Source organism: Lissotriton helveticus, chromosome 6 (assembly GCF_964261635.1).
Source record: "Lissotriton helveticus chromosome 6, aLisHel1.1, whole genome shotgun sequence".
Taxonomy (NCBI): domain Eukaryota; kingdom Metazoa; phylum Chordata; class Amphibia; order Caudata; family Salamandridae; genus Lissotriton; species Lissotriton helveticus.
Window position 1 is genome coordinate 1,834,047,185 of NC_136067.1, and position 16,657 is coordinate 1,834,063,841.

The 16,657-nt window shown below is 47.1% G+C and overlaps 1 protein-coding gene across 1 annotated transcript in view; it reads right to left on the reverse strand.

The window, feature by feature from the left end:
- Positions 1-16,657, reverse strand: part of NEK2 (NIMA related kinase 2) — a 204,583-nt gene that overhangs the window by 121,751 nt on the left and 66,175 nt on the right. The gene's annotated exons all lie outside the window — the stretch shown is intronic.

The window sequence follows — 16,657 nt, forward strand, 5'->3', positions numbered from 1 at the left end:
GAAGTCACAATACATCACAGTTTCAGAAGATCTTAGGACATCAATGTAAATGTAGTCTAATTTGAAAAGTTTGACACATTAGTCTAAAGCACCCATGATTAAAACCTTTGGTGATAGTGAGAGTATTCTCTGCAGGCTACCGAATCCCAACACATTACAGTTTACAGTCAAAATTTGATAAAGGGCACAGAGAAAATCAATTGGGAAAACGCAACAACTTTTTTAATTATTATTATTGTTTTTAACCAAGATTTTTTGCTTTATAAAGGAGAAATGCACAAGTGCCACAAAGGAAATACAAAATGCATCAATCCTATTGGAATTCTCAATGGCGTAATTGCCACAAATCCATGCAGTGCCTAATATACTTAGTATTCTTCTAATGTCGGGTACACAAAATTAAAAATCAGGGCGATGTTTAGGATGGAAACTACATTAGTAAACTCAAAAAATGGGAAATTGGTCTGAAAACAAATAATACACACTGAAAACAAGGAAAAATAAATGTTACAAAATATGAATGTTTTTAGTAATGTTAAACACAACCACAAAAATATTTCCTGTGAAAAATGTTAAATGCAATTAATGAATAACAGAACTATGCATTGCCTGTGATGGACTTTTGAGAACCTATGGTGTGTTACACTGGGCAGGGACTGGTGGAGATTTGTTGGACATTGCAACAAAAAACAAACAAAAAAAAAATGAAGATTTGCGTCAAAAAAATCTTTATTGGAACAGACCCGGGGGTCTAACTCCAGTATGAACTCTAGAAGACCAGATGACCTTAGAAGGAGATCCGATCAACAATAACATTTCAGTCAGAAACATTTCCAAAAAGAACAGACCGAATGAACGAGGCAAGGCTTGGGCTTCTGGAGCTCACACATCTTGAGGAAGGCCCAGGTTAGTACAGACATCCAATGTAAAGACTTCTATGCAGCCCTAAGGGAAAATGCAAGCCAAGGCCTGCAGTACATGCAGCGACTCAGGGGATTCATTCTTGAACTATTCCATCCTGTGCTACAAAAGAAAGGAAGAAAGAAAGACAGAAAGATAGAAAGAGGGAGAGGGAGAGAGAACGAAATAATTAATTCAGTCTTTCCATTTCATTCCATGGTAACTGATGACGTTCCCTCTCAAAATAGATTCCTATTCGAGCGCATGTATGGCCCATTCTGGCCTGGCCCTAAGAGAAAGAGAAAGAAAGAAAGAGAAAGAAAGAAAGAAAGAAAGAGAAAGAAAGAAAGAAAGAGAAAGAAAGAAAGAGAGAAAGAACGGGAGAAAGAAAGAGAAAGAAAGAGAGAGAAAGAGAGAGAAAGTAAGAAAGAATTCAGTCTTTACATTTCCATTTCATGGTAACTGATGAGGAAACCTCTGTGACTTTTCCTCTTAAAATAGATTCTATTAGAGAACATTTATGGCCCATTCTGGCCTGGTCCTAAGAATAAAACATTATTGAAAGTTTCACATCTCAATTACACATGCATTTGTGTGTCCTTTAAGGAACTTGCCCAACATCCTGCTTCGCTGGAGGCCATTGGTTACACCAATAGAGAAAGATTAAGAGATTATTTACCTTCTATAATGATTTTCTGATGAATACATTATCTATCCGCAGATTCCTTACCTTAGAAATATTGATTCCAGATGCTCAGGATATCCTTTTCCTGATAATGCTCAGGATATCATTTTCCCCCGCAATGGCCCTCTAGCGCAGCCAGATGGTGCCATACACCTCAGCCATGTCACCAAACCAATATTAGGTGCCAACCACCGAAACTGGTGTCAGTTTCAAATTATCTTTCTATGTCCCAACAAAGAGCAAGGACGGGAAACAAAAAACTACAACAACAACAAACTCGGCACATACCAGCGGAGACCAAAAAATTAGAACAGGTGAGTTTTTAGCAACTTTCTGAATTGGGCCAGATTTTGACAAGAACGTAGATGGAAGGGGAATTTATTCCAAAATGCTGGGGCAAGATAAGAGAATGCTTTCCCTCCACTGCGTGCCTTTTTGATCCTGGGGGTACTGAGCAGAAGCTCAGTGCTGGATCTAAGTGTGCGTGTGGGGGTGTAAGAGGCAAGTTTGCTTGACAGATACAAGGGGCCGTGACCATTGAGGGCTTTATGGATAATACAGCCTATTTTGAAATTGACCCTCTTTTTTATTGGGAGCCAGTGGAGTTGGTTCAGGAGGGGTACCGAGGGTGTTCTGGCAGGGGCGTCGGTAGTAAGACGGGCAGCAGTATTCTGCACCACCTGAAGTTTATTTATGGAAGCTTCGTTGGCTGAAAATAGGAGGGCATTACAGTAGTCGAGTCTACTAAGTACTAAGGCCTGCATCAACATTTTCTTGGTGTATGTGGGTAAGAGGGGGACGATCCTACGAAGGAGGCCAAGGATGTAGAAGCATGAGCCCGCAGTGATGTTAGCGTGCGTCTCTAGGGTGAGGTTGCGATCAACCCTGGCACCTAGGTTGCTTAGGAAAACTATGCAACGATCACCATGTAGCCGCCCAGCATATGCCTGCAACAAGAACAAGAAAGCTATGGCGGCAACCATGGCTCTAATGGAATGGACACAAACGCCCTCCAGGAGGTCATTCCTTGACCAGGACATAGCAGATTTTGGTTAGATATTCCAGCATAAAATTGTGTTTGGTTACACCTTTGTGCTTTTTTGTTTTTATCCCTGTTGAAACCCACAGAAGGGCTAGTCATCCAGTTTGTCCTGACAGGTGGGGTTGATGTTATAAGACAGTACACATCTGGTGTCCCAAGTCACTGCACCCACTACTACAGGAAAATCTAATTTCAACATAGGGTCCACAACTCAAAACTCCTGGTCTTTCATAAGGGACGACTTTAAAACGCCCTTCATAGCAAGACCAATCACCCGTAGCTAGATAACTTTATGTGCACGTGCAGCAACATAAACTCAAACTATTTCACGCACCATTATGTCACCCCACTGAGCAACTCAGCCCAGAGTGGAGGAGGCTTCATGCATGCCCATGGTAGCCTTCGCATGTGTGGGGCTAAACTACCTCTATAAGGGATTGCTGGGGGCCATCAACCAGTGCAGATGCTTTTGCTCTGAATGGAAAATCTGAGCCTGTACTAAAAGATTTCCTTTGGTGTTGCAGCCACTGCCTCCTCTAAACACCATTGGTCGGTTCTCATCTCCCATCTAATGTGAAGCACCAATAAGTTGCACAATCATACGAGTCCTAACAGGTACAAGAACTGCAGGATCTGGATCGACATTGGAATTATCACCCGAGTATTTGCAATTCTCGGAGGAGGGGCAAAGGCCTTCATAAGGGTTGTGTCGAGCACCATTGTAATAAAGAAGTGAGGCCCCTGTGTAGACTGAAACATTTAAACACTTCTGGTAAAGCCCAGGTCTAGGAAGAGAGAAGTAGAGTCATGATCCACTTGTGAGGTTGGGCAGGCCAACGCTGGAGACTCCACCTTCACCAGCCAGTCAACTTTCTATGGAAACACCTGGACTCCCATCTTCCACGGCGGATTTGTAGCGACCAGCACCTTTGTCAAGATGCATGGGGCGGTCATCTGTCCACACAGAAGGACTGCAAATGGAAAGTGTTGGGACCCCACTATGAACCCTAAGTAGCATATGTAGACAGGAAGAATTGGAAGGCGAAATTAGGCGACCTGGAGGGCCAGGCACAACAATCTACCAAGGTACAGGACAGCATCTTGAACTTGTCCTGACGAATGAACAGGTTAAGAAAACTGAGATCCAGGAAAGGCCTCAGTCCAGTGTAAGTTTTTGGGCTAAAGAGGTAAAGAGCAAGTTACATGCCCCTCTCTTCCGGAGTTACCACCTCTATGGCCCCCTTCTTCCACCAAGGCAAAACCCTCCACCTCCAGGGCAGAGATGCGAGCCAATGAGCAGGAGAATAATAACTTTGAAGGGCGTAACTCTGGTGGATCTGCTGTAGCAGCCAGCAGTCTGTCACCAAGAAAGAAAATAGGAGACCCTCCTCCCAACAGGAAGATGACGATGTTGGTTGGTGGGACGGGAGGGGAGGTGGGGGGGATTGGGAGGGGTGGTTTGGGGATGGGTGGGGAGGTGGGGGTGCTCGAACCTATAGAGGACAGTGCTGTCTGAATTGCTGCTGCACTTAAAGCCTTCTAGATCCACCCTTGCCTCAAAAGGAGCAGTATATCTACTGGGGCTGTGACAGTTGCCAATAAAGGGACTTCACCGCCCTAGATAAATCACAGAAGGTTGAATACTGTTGATCGAATTGCTGTGCAAGGAAGACCAGGTCTAGGGTATGAGCTGTAGCTCTGCTATTTTTTTTAAGTGTTCCAAGGAGACTCCTTTCTGCCCGAATAGCAGCTCACCATCAAAAGAAATGTCCACAAGTGTAGGCTGAACATCTACCAAAAATCTAGTTTAATGCATCTATGAAAGTTAAGCACATCACAGGTAGGCCCTTAGAAAGTTGAAGGTGTCTGCAGGTTTGAAGCCGCATATCAGGATTTGTTTAGAGGTGTCAAAACCATGGCCCACCAGGTCAGAAAAAATTCTTCAGATGCTCCGGCAGGCCAGCATTCATAGGTTTAGCCACTTCCAATAAAGCATGGGCAAGTGGCATTAGCTATGTGGTGCTGCTAGAAGCAAACACTTTGTGAACCAAGGCATCCCAGCTTCTTGGATTCCTTATCTGATGGAGTAGTAGAGACAGTGTTTGGATTCTGCTTAGAAAAGGATACCAGACTGCCAAATGACAGATGGAAGGACAAAAAGTTGAGGTCACTAGGAGCTGGCTTATGTCAACTGGTAATCTGCTGGTAAGAGTGCTGAGCCTGGAAAGGGTTTCTCCCATACAGCCATAATAGGGAGTAGCTTACTTAGCCTCACTGGATGAAAGCATGGACCCGTGGAGGACAGAAAGATTTCTGTTAGAATAGTGAGACTTCACTTCTGCAGTAGGAAAAGTCAGTCCAAGGCCCCAGCTGCCTTCTGAACAACTTTTGTGAAAAAGGAGAAGTCTATGCATAAGGACAGGAAATGCCTGTAGGAAAGTGCCCCTTTTGCATGGTTGCCCCCCACTTTTTGCCTGATGTTGATGCTCTTTGACTACGTGTGCCCTGGGTTCCTGCCAACCAGGTACCCAGGGTCTATGTTCTTTCCCTAAAATTGTACTGTTACACCCCAATGAGCAACTCTTGCAATTCCCTTGAAAAAGGTACAATGGGTATCAGGGGCCCTGTGACCAGGGAAGGCCTCTAAGGACTGCAGCACATATTGTGCCACCCTTAGAGGCCCTGTACCCTAACACACACACACACACACACACACACTGCCATTGCAGGCTGCATGTTTTGGTGCAGAGCAAAGTGAAGAGTCGACACAGCACATATTCCTATGTGCCATTCTTACAATCCACTGCCTGTGGCATAGGTAGGCCACCCCTCTACCTGTGTGCACTATAACACTGGTGAGGGTGCAGGTGCATGAGCCCTGTACCCCTACAGTATCTTAATCCATCCGTAGATATTGTAAGTGCAGTAAAGCCATAAAGGGTATATGGTCTGGGAGTTTGTCATTACAAACTCCACAGCACCATAATGCCTTTACTGAAATCTGGGACTTTTGATATCCAACTTCTCAGCACATTAAATCCACCTTGAGGCCAGTGTGGGATTTAATACACAATGCACTCAAAGGGCATCTTAGAGATGCCCCCTGAAAAACGACCTAACTCTAGTGTTCTGGCTGAGTGGCTGCTCGCCAGCTGCCACCCCCAGACATGTTTCTGGAATCCCCCTGGGTCGAGAGCCTCCCACTCTCTGATTCCTGAAACAAAGCACATCTTGGAGAGGTGCCAAGCCTCCTCCCCCAGGATGGGCAGGGTCCACGAAGGCTTTGTGAGCCGACACCGCCATTTGCTGCTCCCAGCACCTGGCACCCACCGGTTCTGACCCCCACTTTGGTCGGGGGAATCAGCGGGAAAACCAAGGTAGGAGGAGAGGCGTGCCCACCTTTGCCAACCCCACCCCTCAGGTGGGTGCGATGAGGTGAAGCACAACTCTCCCCGCAATCTTTAATATGGGAGACCCAGCCAACCAGAGTGAGGCTTATGCACCCAAAGGAAGGGGCCCTTTAGTCCCAACCTGTACCGACCTGAAGCGCCCCTAAATTTAGTATTTAGGGGCAACCCTAAACCTTGCCTCCTCAGACAAAAATAAAGAAGGAGGACCAACGAGCTGTGCTGAAGGAAAAAGAGGGGGACACAAACTGACTTGGCCCCAGCCCTACCAACTAGTCCTAACCTCTACCTGCTCCAGCGGAATCCCGGTGCATCCTGTGCCAGCAGTCCCCCAGAACCCGGAGGACCTGCCCTGCCTTCACTAAAAAGACTGTCTCCCATGAGCACTGGATTTGCTCACCAACAGACTTCAACACCACAAGGAGGTCTCCCCGGCGAGTCTGACCTGGGGTCTGGTGAACCAGGACCTACCTCAACCCACTCGGCACCGCCTGCAGCCTCTATCTGAAGGATTACCCCATACTGTGACCGGAGCCTGTAAGGAAAACCAGACGCCAAAAGATGCCCCTGCACCTGACGCCCCATGGCCATAGGTGGCCCAACTGACTGTGTCCTGGCATCCCAACTTGCCTCTCCAACCGGTGGTCGCCTCCAGAAGATCTTCTTGCCCGAGCCTGCAGTGATTTTTATGACCGGAGCTTCCCCAATGAAATACACAGGGCTCCCAATGTCGATCCAGCATCCTGCACCCGGCCGCCCCAGGGGCACTTTGTGTGCTATCTTGGATCCCACTTCGTCCTGAGCTAAACCCTAAGAGCTTTGCTCCCACATCCAAGTGGCGTGCCCGTGAGCAGCCACCAACTGGATGCCCCTATCCCCATTTGGATAACATTGGGCTTTAGCACTATGCACCCGGCCGCCCTTGTGCCGCTGAGGGTGTTCTTTGAGTGAATTCTTGACCCTGGGGGAACCCTGGTTTTAACCCCAGAAATCCAACTCCCAAGACCGAGTACTTACCTTAAAACCGATAACATGATCTTCTCCCATAGGACTGCATGGACTTCTTTTCTGTGAAAAAGTTCTAAGTGAGGAGTTGTAACATGTATGAAAACCTAAGAAACTGAATGTTTACAAAAACAGACTTACTTACTTTTTATCTAGGAAATGTCCCAGTGCGATATCTAGGCATATCATACCGAGTACAAAAAGTAATCACAAAGTCATTTCAACTGTTTCTGAACACTTGACCTACATGTAGCAAAGCCAACTGCATTCATCTGTATTATTTTTGACGAGTATTATATTTACTTCTCTGCACCAAGTCCTGCTTGGTTCTAAAAATAAAATGCAACAAAGAAATATTTTTATACAAAACAATTAGTCAGTGTTCAGTCTTTGAGTGTGTGAAATCATTTCTTGCCTGAGTGTATACAATAAATGCTTAACACTATCCTATGATAAAGCCTTACTGCTTGCTCACACTACCACAAATGGAGAGTAAGGTATTATCTACTTTTACCTCTGTAAGCCTTTAGGGATCCACTGGATTATATACACAGCCAGCTTCCTACAATGCCCCTTCTGGTGTAGTACCTAGGTCACTGGTATATTTTAAGTCCAAGTAAATGCCTGGCATCAGAACTGTAAGGCAGCAGGAGACGATCGGCTCCAGAATCACCTTCCAAGTTGCTATAACCCCCATTTTCAAAAGCTAATAGCTGAATTTGAACCAAATAAAACATATTCATGCAGAAGGACTTTTTAGTCTTGGGAGAAAAAGGCCACGCAGTGCGAGCTGAAAAACCTTGATCTGTGCAAAGTCAGCTGAAGACTCAAGTCTTTCCTCCTCAGTTGCCCGGGTTTAGTGTGATGTCAAGATGAGTCTAGGGTCAGGGAACAGCAGAGACCCCAAGTGGTCCAGGACAGGGGCCACATCCTCCGGAAAAAAGTCTTTTTACTGCCTGTTGTACTTTGTGTCAAGATTCCTTTACGGAATGTTCCCTGGGAGAAGGCTTAGCATTGGGAGAGGGAATGTTCGTGGAAGTCTCCCCGAAGGCCATAGCCAAAAATACCTTGGCATTCCACTACGCTTTGGCCTACAGGTTCACAAAGATAGAAGAGTCACAGGCCGTGGCATCACACAGTAGTCGTGGGGGTCCGAAAGGGATTTCATCTTGCGGCACTGTGTGCAAGGCTTAAAGCTCAAGTCTTCTGGAAAGACATTTGACCTACTGGCTGTCAAAAGCAGAGTAATTTGTTTGTAAGGCACACAGAGAGAGAGCGCTCTGGAACTCATCTATGAGGTGTGGAACAAGAGAAATTGGTGTCCGGTCGCTGGCTGGCACCTAAACGTGACCGAACGTCCAGAGGTGGCGTCATGGTTGGAGCTGTATGTAGTCATCTGACGGCTTGGGAGGGCCATTGCTTGGTAAATGTTTTTCGGACTAATCTGAAGTCTGGAAGGAATATTCAGAAGGTCAGGAATCGACAAGTAAAGTCTATCCACTAGAAGTACCCAGTGGTTACTGTGTCTCTGTAGCACCTTGTAAGTTGAGGCTTTCATGGCAAGTAATTTCACTTCAGCTTGTTACCATAACAACGAGTCATATTTACTCACTGAATAATTAATATTTGAGCATTTGTTTGAAATAAGGAGCTACTCAACATCCCTGTAGACATTCTTCTCAATTTATAAATTTCTTGTTGTGATTGCCCAAGTGCTGGGAGGAAATGGGGGTTATTCTATGGTGCAGTTGCGTGACCTCCCTGTGTAATGCACTACCAACCCCTTTAGGACTAGTCAGGATGTGTTTGTTAAACCTTAGCTCAACTCTGGGTAGCTGTGGCTCTGAACAGTCAGGCTTACACAAATGAACAAGTGTAAAGCATTTAAATTGCCCCAAAACAATTGCAGAAGAGACAACTGAGACACTCAAGAAAACCAACACCAATTTATAAAAATAGATCAGATGTTTAAGTATTTTTAAATACCAAAATGAAAAAGATCCACCAGAGAGTTCCAGAGATACAGTTTAGAAACTATCTTAAATCACAACTTTTCACTTAACCGCGAACAGGCATTGTCAAATTCAACGGATTTAACACCTAGAAACTTTTTCACGAAAAACTTGAGTAAGCAGCAATGTGGTTACCTACTGTTAGTTTGGCGACCAACTTCGGCAGGAAGCTAGTCAAGGGGAACATCAAGGCCCACTGAAACAGTTACCTCAACAAGAAAAGCAGTCTCCAGTCCATTATCAGCATCAGTGGTTCCTTGCCATTTACTTCTATGGAGTGGTCATGATGCAAGGGAAACAGGATGCTGGGCGGTCAATGTGAGTCTTCCTGGGGCTACTCCTAGGTCCACGGGCTTGGTGAGGTGATCTAAGCCCCCAGGATTAACGTCCCTCAGAGGCCTCTTGAGCTTGGTAGAAGTCCAGTAGCCACTGGGCTACCAGTCACCCGCTACAGTGGTTCCTTTCTTTTGGCAGTAATTCGCCTACTGGGCAATCAAGCTGCACTCTGATGGCTCTCCCAGGTCCAGCAGACTCTGACGCAACTTCTGAGAATAGGATCCTGGTCCCTTAGGCTGCATGTGGCAAAGAATGGCAATCAGGGAATCAGGACTACCAACTCCTCCCAGCGGACTTCTTCAGCTGTGTGGCCCTGTTAGCCAACTGATGCTTCAAGTCTAGTGCCTTGGCTGGGGTCATGAGTCGACTTTGTATGCTGACGACACCCAAATAGTGGTATCTAGTGCCAAAAATGCAAAAGAGACGGCAGACAAATTTAAAAACTGCATGTCACAAGTCAATCAATGGATGCAGAGTAACTGCCTAAAGTTAAACGGAGACAAAAGCGAAGTAATGCTGCTAGGGTCAGATCCAGATATCTGGTCCAAGGTGAAAAACCTGGGTATGACACTGGACAACAAATGTTTTTTTGACGCCCAGTCAAACAAACTGGCATCTTCAGTGTGGTACATTTTGAAAATGATAAGGAAGCTCCTGCCATTTATCCCCCTTGATGCCCGGAAAACGGTGGTAACAGCTCTGGCCCTATCAAGGCTAGATTATGGGAACACCCTGTATGCGGGAGTACAGGCCCAGCACCTAGCAAAACTACAGCGCCTGCAAAACACAGCAGCGAGGCTGGTGCTGGATGTCCCCAAGTATGAATCAATTGCACACAAACTAAGTTCCCTCCATTGGCTTCCAATTCACAAAAGAATAAAGTTCAAGTCTGTATGTTTGGTCTACAAAGCTATTCATGGATATGGCTCCCAGTTTCTAAAAACGAATCCAAAACTATACGAGCCTTTCAGGAATCTACGATCCAGATCCCTAAGCACAAAAAGGTCAGGTGGGGGGGGGAGGAGAAGCTTTCTGCGGCATGCAGCCAGGGCCTGGAACCTCCTCCCACTATCCGTCAAAAACAGCCCATCACTACTATCCTCAGGAACGAAGTAAAAACGGGGCTATTCACCGCTGGTTATTTATTTGTTCCTGTAAGATCCAGAGTCTCTCTGAATCTACACAGCGCCAAGACGCCCATGGGCAATCGCGCGCTCTACAAATTCACAAATCAAATCAATTATATCAGCAGGCAGAGTCCTTTCCTTTGTTAGCCACCATTAGCAGTCCACCTCTTTTCGCAGGGTCCCTGGTGCAGTCAGGCAGTCCTTTGGTCCACTTCTCTAGTCAAACGAGATCCACGTTATGGACGCCCTTTTTTATGCCAAGAAAGCGTCCTTCTGCGAGGTCGGGGTCACTAGCCAATGGGCTACCAGGATTCCTCCTGCCTAATGACAACTTTCTGTGAAGTATGGCAGAACCCCTCTCCAGAGAATTTGGTAGCTAACCCCTGGGGTGTGGGTACTTGTGGCTACATGCCCGCAGGAAAAAAAGTTTGGAAACTGGTCTCCCTTCACTGTTCCTGCTGCTAGCCTGTCTACCTACGTACCTAATGGGGCAGCCCCCTCCCACGTGTGCTTACTACTTGCTCTTAAAAGGCAACTTCCACTGTGAAGGTCACCGTTTGGGCCATTTCTCCGTGTGGCTTCCTGCCAAGAGGAAGTAACACCTACTCCAAAGTTAGGCCTCTATTGTAACCTTTCCTGCGAGTCGTTGACATGTCCTCCCAGGAGGGCAAAAGGCTGCCTCGTGGAGTGCCTTAGCAAATGGCCATTGGAAAATTGGGCAAAAGAGAGGCAACTTTCTAAAAGTTGCACGTGGCGACAAGTTACACTAATTTCGACTCTGGCATCAAGTCTGGCTAAATGTAACAAGTAGTTTGATACCTTGAAGTAACAACTTTAGCAATCCCATTCAGAAATTATCCCAGCTGAGGGGCCTGCCTTTAACTCTGTACTTGCCAATAGGTCTACAAGTCTCTCTACCAGCTCAGCTGATGCTAATTATGAATGTAGCCCCACACATCTCGTGGTCCAAATGGCAGCTTACCATCTAGGCTACATTCAAGCCAAAGTTCATTATGCGTGGCCTATCAAAACTGTAGGTCAGTATACCAAAATGTTGGTGTACAACTTACAGTCATGCCTTTTTGGGTTTCGCCTGCCGAAAGGCTGCGCTCTGCGCAGCTTTTCAGCGCAGGTGAAATCCTATGTTGACCATAAGGACTTCGGGAACGTCCCCCGGCTCTCATTGGCTAGCTCCATAAATGGAGGCTAGCCATTGGGTGCCGGATCTGTCCGTCAAGGCCGGACCAGATTCGGGGGCGTTCCCGAGATTTTTTCCCTGGGCGGAGTTACGTTTTTTCCCCGTTCCCTCCCCTTTCCCGCCGTCCGTGTCCTCTCCCGCCCCCCTCCCGCCGTCCGTGTCCTCTCCCGCCCCCCTCCCGTCGTCCGTGTTCTCTCCCGCCCCCCTCCCGTCGTCCGTGTTCTCTCCCGCACGGTGCGGCATCCCCGCAGACCTCTTCTCCACGGCGAGGCAGGAAGCTGCTGGTGGTCCTGCCATGCACACGAAGGCTGTGCCAGGCACACTGCCCAGTCTGATCACATCTTCTTTCTCTTCGCCTTCCTCTGCTCTCCAAACTTAGGTCGGCCGTCCGCGCCGGCGGCTCCCGACGGTCACAGAGTTCAGCCTCAGGCCGCACGCCTTCCTGCCACCCTGGAAACTTGGGCACCAGCGGCTGGGCGGCGGGCGCAGCTCCTCCCCTGCGCAGGAGCGTCAGGCGCAGCCCAGGAGCACTCCTGCTCGGAGTGCCCGGCACAGATCAATACTGCCTGGAATATCTGAGCCGTGGTGGTGGGGCGGAGGGCTGTAGTAAGAGGGAGGAGGCTGGAGTGTGCGATTAGCACCACCTACCCTCCTTATTTGTAGCGGCCCCTTCCTCCCGTGGAGGGGCAGGAGGGAGGTTACCTCAGGACCTCACTGCCACATGAATTGCTCCTGTGCTGGAAAAAACGCGCGAGAGGTGGGAATGGGCATTTTTAAACTGACCACGTAATGTCCTGCTCCCCTGTCTCCCTGATTGGCAAACAAAGCGTCCATTTAAAGGCACGGGCAAGGGTGCAGGTGAAACTAAGGGGGCGGGGGTCATGAACGGCAGGAAATGCTTGGGAATTGAAGGTGGCCTTTTCCAAGCTAACCACTGTCTCATTCATCCCCCCACACGCCAACCCCCCCCCCCCCAAAAAAAATGTCTACTAGAAAAGGACCGAAGCTGTAAATGACATAGGAGAGAGGTGACAATAAGGCTGTGTGTGGTACAGGGCCGGAAGGAGGGGAGAGAGAGAGAGAGGGCCGAGGAATGCTCCCGAGGAGTCCTTCAAAATCCGGTTCAGCTTGCTACCTGGATCCAGAGAATGCCAGGCATTTATAACCGGATGTATTTATGGAGACCTCCGTGAGAGGAACTTTTATATAAATACATATATTGGTCATTCATTGAAAAAGCTATGGTTTTATATTACGTTTTTGCATGTATCCCCCCTCTCCTTCAGGTAGAGTAACCCACACCGATTAGATCTAAAAATCATACAAGGCCCGACTTCACAGTCTGTCTATGGAGTAATGTAAAAGGTACTGACCATTTTACTGTTTACCGAATGGTCTCCAAGGAGGGAAAACATGCGTGTTTTTCCCACCCGTACTAAAGATAAAAAAGTTACCCACCAATAACCGAAAAGGAGATTTAAGTCAGAAAAAAGTATTGTTTAGCGTTATCTAGTTAAGGAAAATGTGTTTTCCAGAAGAACAGTGGTAATTTACAGTGTGGTGCGGTAGGCGCAGGTTTGGGGTGCATGAAAGTGACTCACTTTGGGGGGGGGGGGGGTCTCCTCATGTTTGCGGTCTTCAGCCTGACACGCGTTGCCAGGAAGAGCTGCATCGACCTAGCCCAGCCCCAGAGAATAGCCGAGGGCAGTGTGTGTGCCCGACAGCTCGGGTGCACCGTTGTGCATCGTGCTGGTGTGGGATTGAAGCTAGCCAGGGTAAGTGACTGCTCGCCTCCCGTTCCCTTCTCATGGTGCGCACTCCAGGCCGCCTCCGACAGATCACTGCTTGGGATTCACCAGCGTCTACGTGTCATTTACAACTCAATTGAGGGGAGTCAGCACCGAATATACAGAGGCCACACTGGATTTAGTTAAAACAATGGCAAAACGTAGTAGACTTCACTTCATCAGAAATCTTCTCGGTGAGTTTGCAAGTTGTTTATTTGTTAAGGAGTTATATAATTCCACGAATGCGCCTCACTCTTCTGACGGTCGCTTGTTTTTTGACGAAGAGTATTTGTTCTTCCAATTCCTATTTTGTTATCGCCCTTGTCGTAAGCAATATTGTAACTACAATCATAAACCTCACTAACTTCTTACTTCCGCCTATTTCCTGACGCTGCAGAAGTGGCCCTGGATTGACTTCCATGAAGTTTGCCGCTGATATTAAACTAATTCGAACCTCCGGCAGCTTCGGTTGTAAACTGTGCGGTGCTCTGAGGCAACAGGTTACATCCTTTTCAGTAAGGAACTCTGATAGCTGTACCATCTAGTGTTATATATGTGATAACTTATGCTACGCTGAGCATCAGACTGTATTATCCCATTGCGCGTCATGTCGTTAACCTTGTTACTTGAGTGGGGTGCGTGTGACCTGTAATCGCGTTCAACATACGTTGCAGCCACGTTATTTCGCATGTTATGCGGTGGGGTCGTTCTTTCCAAGCCACAGAAGGGTTGCAGTGGGGTGGAGGGCTCCACAACGCACCGTGCTGTTGTCCTGCATTCGCTGGGCTGTAGTATACTCACTGCCACGCAGTATCCTGCTTTTAAATGTTCCTATTTTAATATTTTTTCTGGAATTTTCATGTCATGTTGTCACATTATGTTCTGTGGTGCGCTGCAACTCTTACTTCATTGCATTCTTTTTTATGCCTTGTTCTGACTTTCTGCTTCACGCACTCCACTTGTTACACGCTTTAACCACCAGGTCTGGTATTGTAAGAATAATAATATATTCCCGTCGTGCTCCGCTGTGCACTTTAGCCACTTCTAACTACTCCTGCTGTCCTGCTCACCTCTGTGCTCTCTGCTCCTCCTCTTCTCCGTTCATCTCGGTATTTCTGCTCCTCCTTTTGTGCACGCATTTTCATCCCCCGCTACTCCTCTACTTTCATGGCTCATCATTGACATCAGGGCAACTTGTTCCTCCTTTTTTCCATTATCCTAATTACTTTTTGCTCCTCCTTTTCTCCACTCGTAGTGGTACTTTCCGCTTCTTCTTTGACCTCACAGCGCCATTGTCCTCCATTTACCCCAAGACTATAATCTACTTTTCATTATTCACCCTGGTGTGCTACGTCCCCGTTTTTGTCTGCTCGTCTTTTTATTCAGCTGTCAGTATTCACTGCGCCTCATTCCCCACACTTGCCTGGCTTCTCTGCGCTTCTTTTCAACGCACCTCACTACTGTGCTCCTCATTTTCTCTGCTGATTTGAAAACGCTACTTCTTTTCTCCTGCAGGGGGTAGTTCCCACAGACTCCAGGCCCCATCATGCCCCCCAAGAAGATTGAACCCAAGAAGGACGCCAAGGCGGCTCCTGCCGCAGCACCTGCGCCCGCCGCCCCCGAGCCCCCGAAGGAGCCTGCATTTGACCCTAAAAATATTACTGTGAGTATCTCATGTACATTGAATTGCAGTATTATTCTAGCCCGCTGTTTCCAAGAGGATCAATCTTTCCCATTTAGGGTCTCATGACGTCAGCTTTAAACGCTGCGTTAACACTATAATTGCCGACAATGTCAAGTGTTGTAATTACCAGTTGCAGCAGTTCTGTGCTAATATAAGGTTTGAATATCGAAATGGGGGAATAACTGCGGGGGATCTGAGGTCGCAGATTATTCCCCATTCTGAACAGTTTGCTCTAGATGAATGCGGCTTGCTTTTTATTGCTGAAATGCTCTGTGTGTGTGTGTGTGGCTGGCTCTGGGTGTGTGTGGCTGGCTCTGGGTGTGTGTGGCTGGCTCTGGTTGTGTGTGGCTGGCTCTGGGTGTGTGTGGCTGGCTCTGGGTGTGTGTGGCTGGCTCTGGGTGTGTGTGGCTGGCTCTGGGTGTGTGTGGCTGGCTCTGGGTGTGTGTGGCTGGCTCTGGGTGTGTGTGGCTGGCTCTGGGTGTGTGTGTGGCTGGCTCTGGGTGTGTGTGTGGCTGGCTCTGGGTGTGTGTGGCTGGCTCTGGGTGTGTGTGGCTGGCTCTGGGTGTGTGTGGCTGGCTTTGGGTGTGTGTGTGTGGCTCTGGGTGTGTGTGGTAGTAACTGCTGTCTGCTGAGCTCGTCCGTAGGGTACAATAGGTCTCACATTTGCGAGAGATTAAGCTAATGGCAATGTAAATGACAATGCCATTTATTTATCTGTTTTCAAAACCAAATAAATACAAATGTTGTCATTTACAATGCCAATAGCTCTAACTTTTGAAAAGGCGAAACCGTTGCATTGTAAATGCTTGTTCTACTCAAGCATTCCATATTTTGGAATGCTCAACCCAGCATCTTTCTCCTCGAACGTTTAGCGCTCACCTGCCCTCCATCAAAAACACTGGAACCATGTATCTACACAGAAACACATGATGGTCTCCAAAGTAACTGGTTAGTTCTAGAGCCAAACTTCGTGTCAAAGGCAGCTAACACTACATAACATGTTATGAAATGTTACCTTTCAGGCATAAACCATGTGTACAGCAGAAGGTTTTCTACCAAATCTCAAGTGCTCCCTCCATGGCCAAACAAGCAGTAAACAAATATGCAATTAATGTACGTGAAATTCTTAGTTCAGCATTGCCTAGGAACAGTCAACTAGTAGTAAGAAAGTAGTTACTTACCTGTAACTCCAGTTTTTTAAATATTTTTTAATATTGGTATCTTTTATATATTCACATGTTTGAATCATCCTCAGTCATCAGGATGGGAATACCTGGCACATTAAAACAGCAGGATATAGTGTAAAATATACACCATACAGTATATTGCGTAAAATGGCCATAGGCCTAAAGCACCATAGTATGGTTAGCAATACATCCATCTCATTTGAAAGAACCAAAACATGAGCCAATGAGATGAAAGTTTAAGCTCTACTACTCCCCCTAGAGGCCAACATAGCTCAGCTTTCTACCAC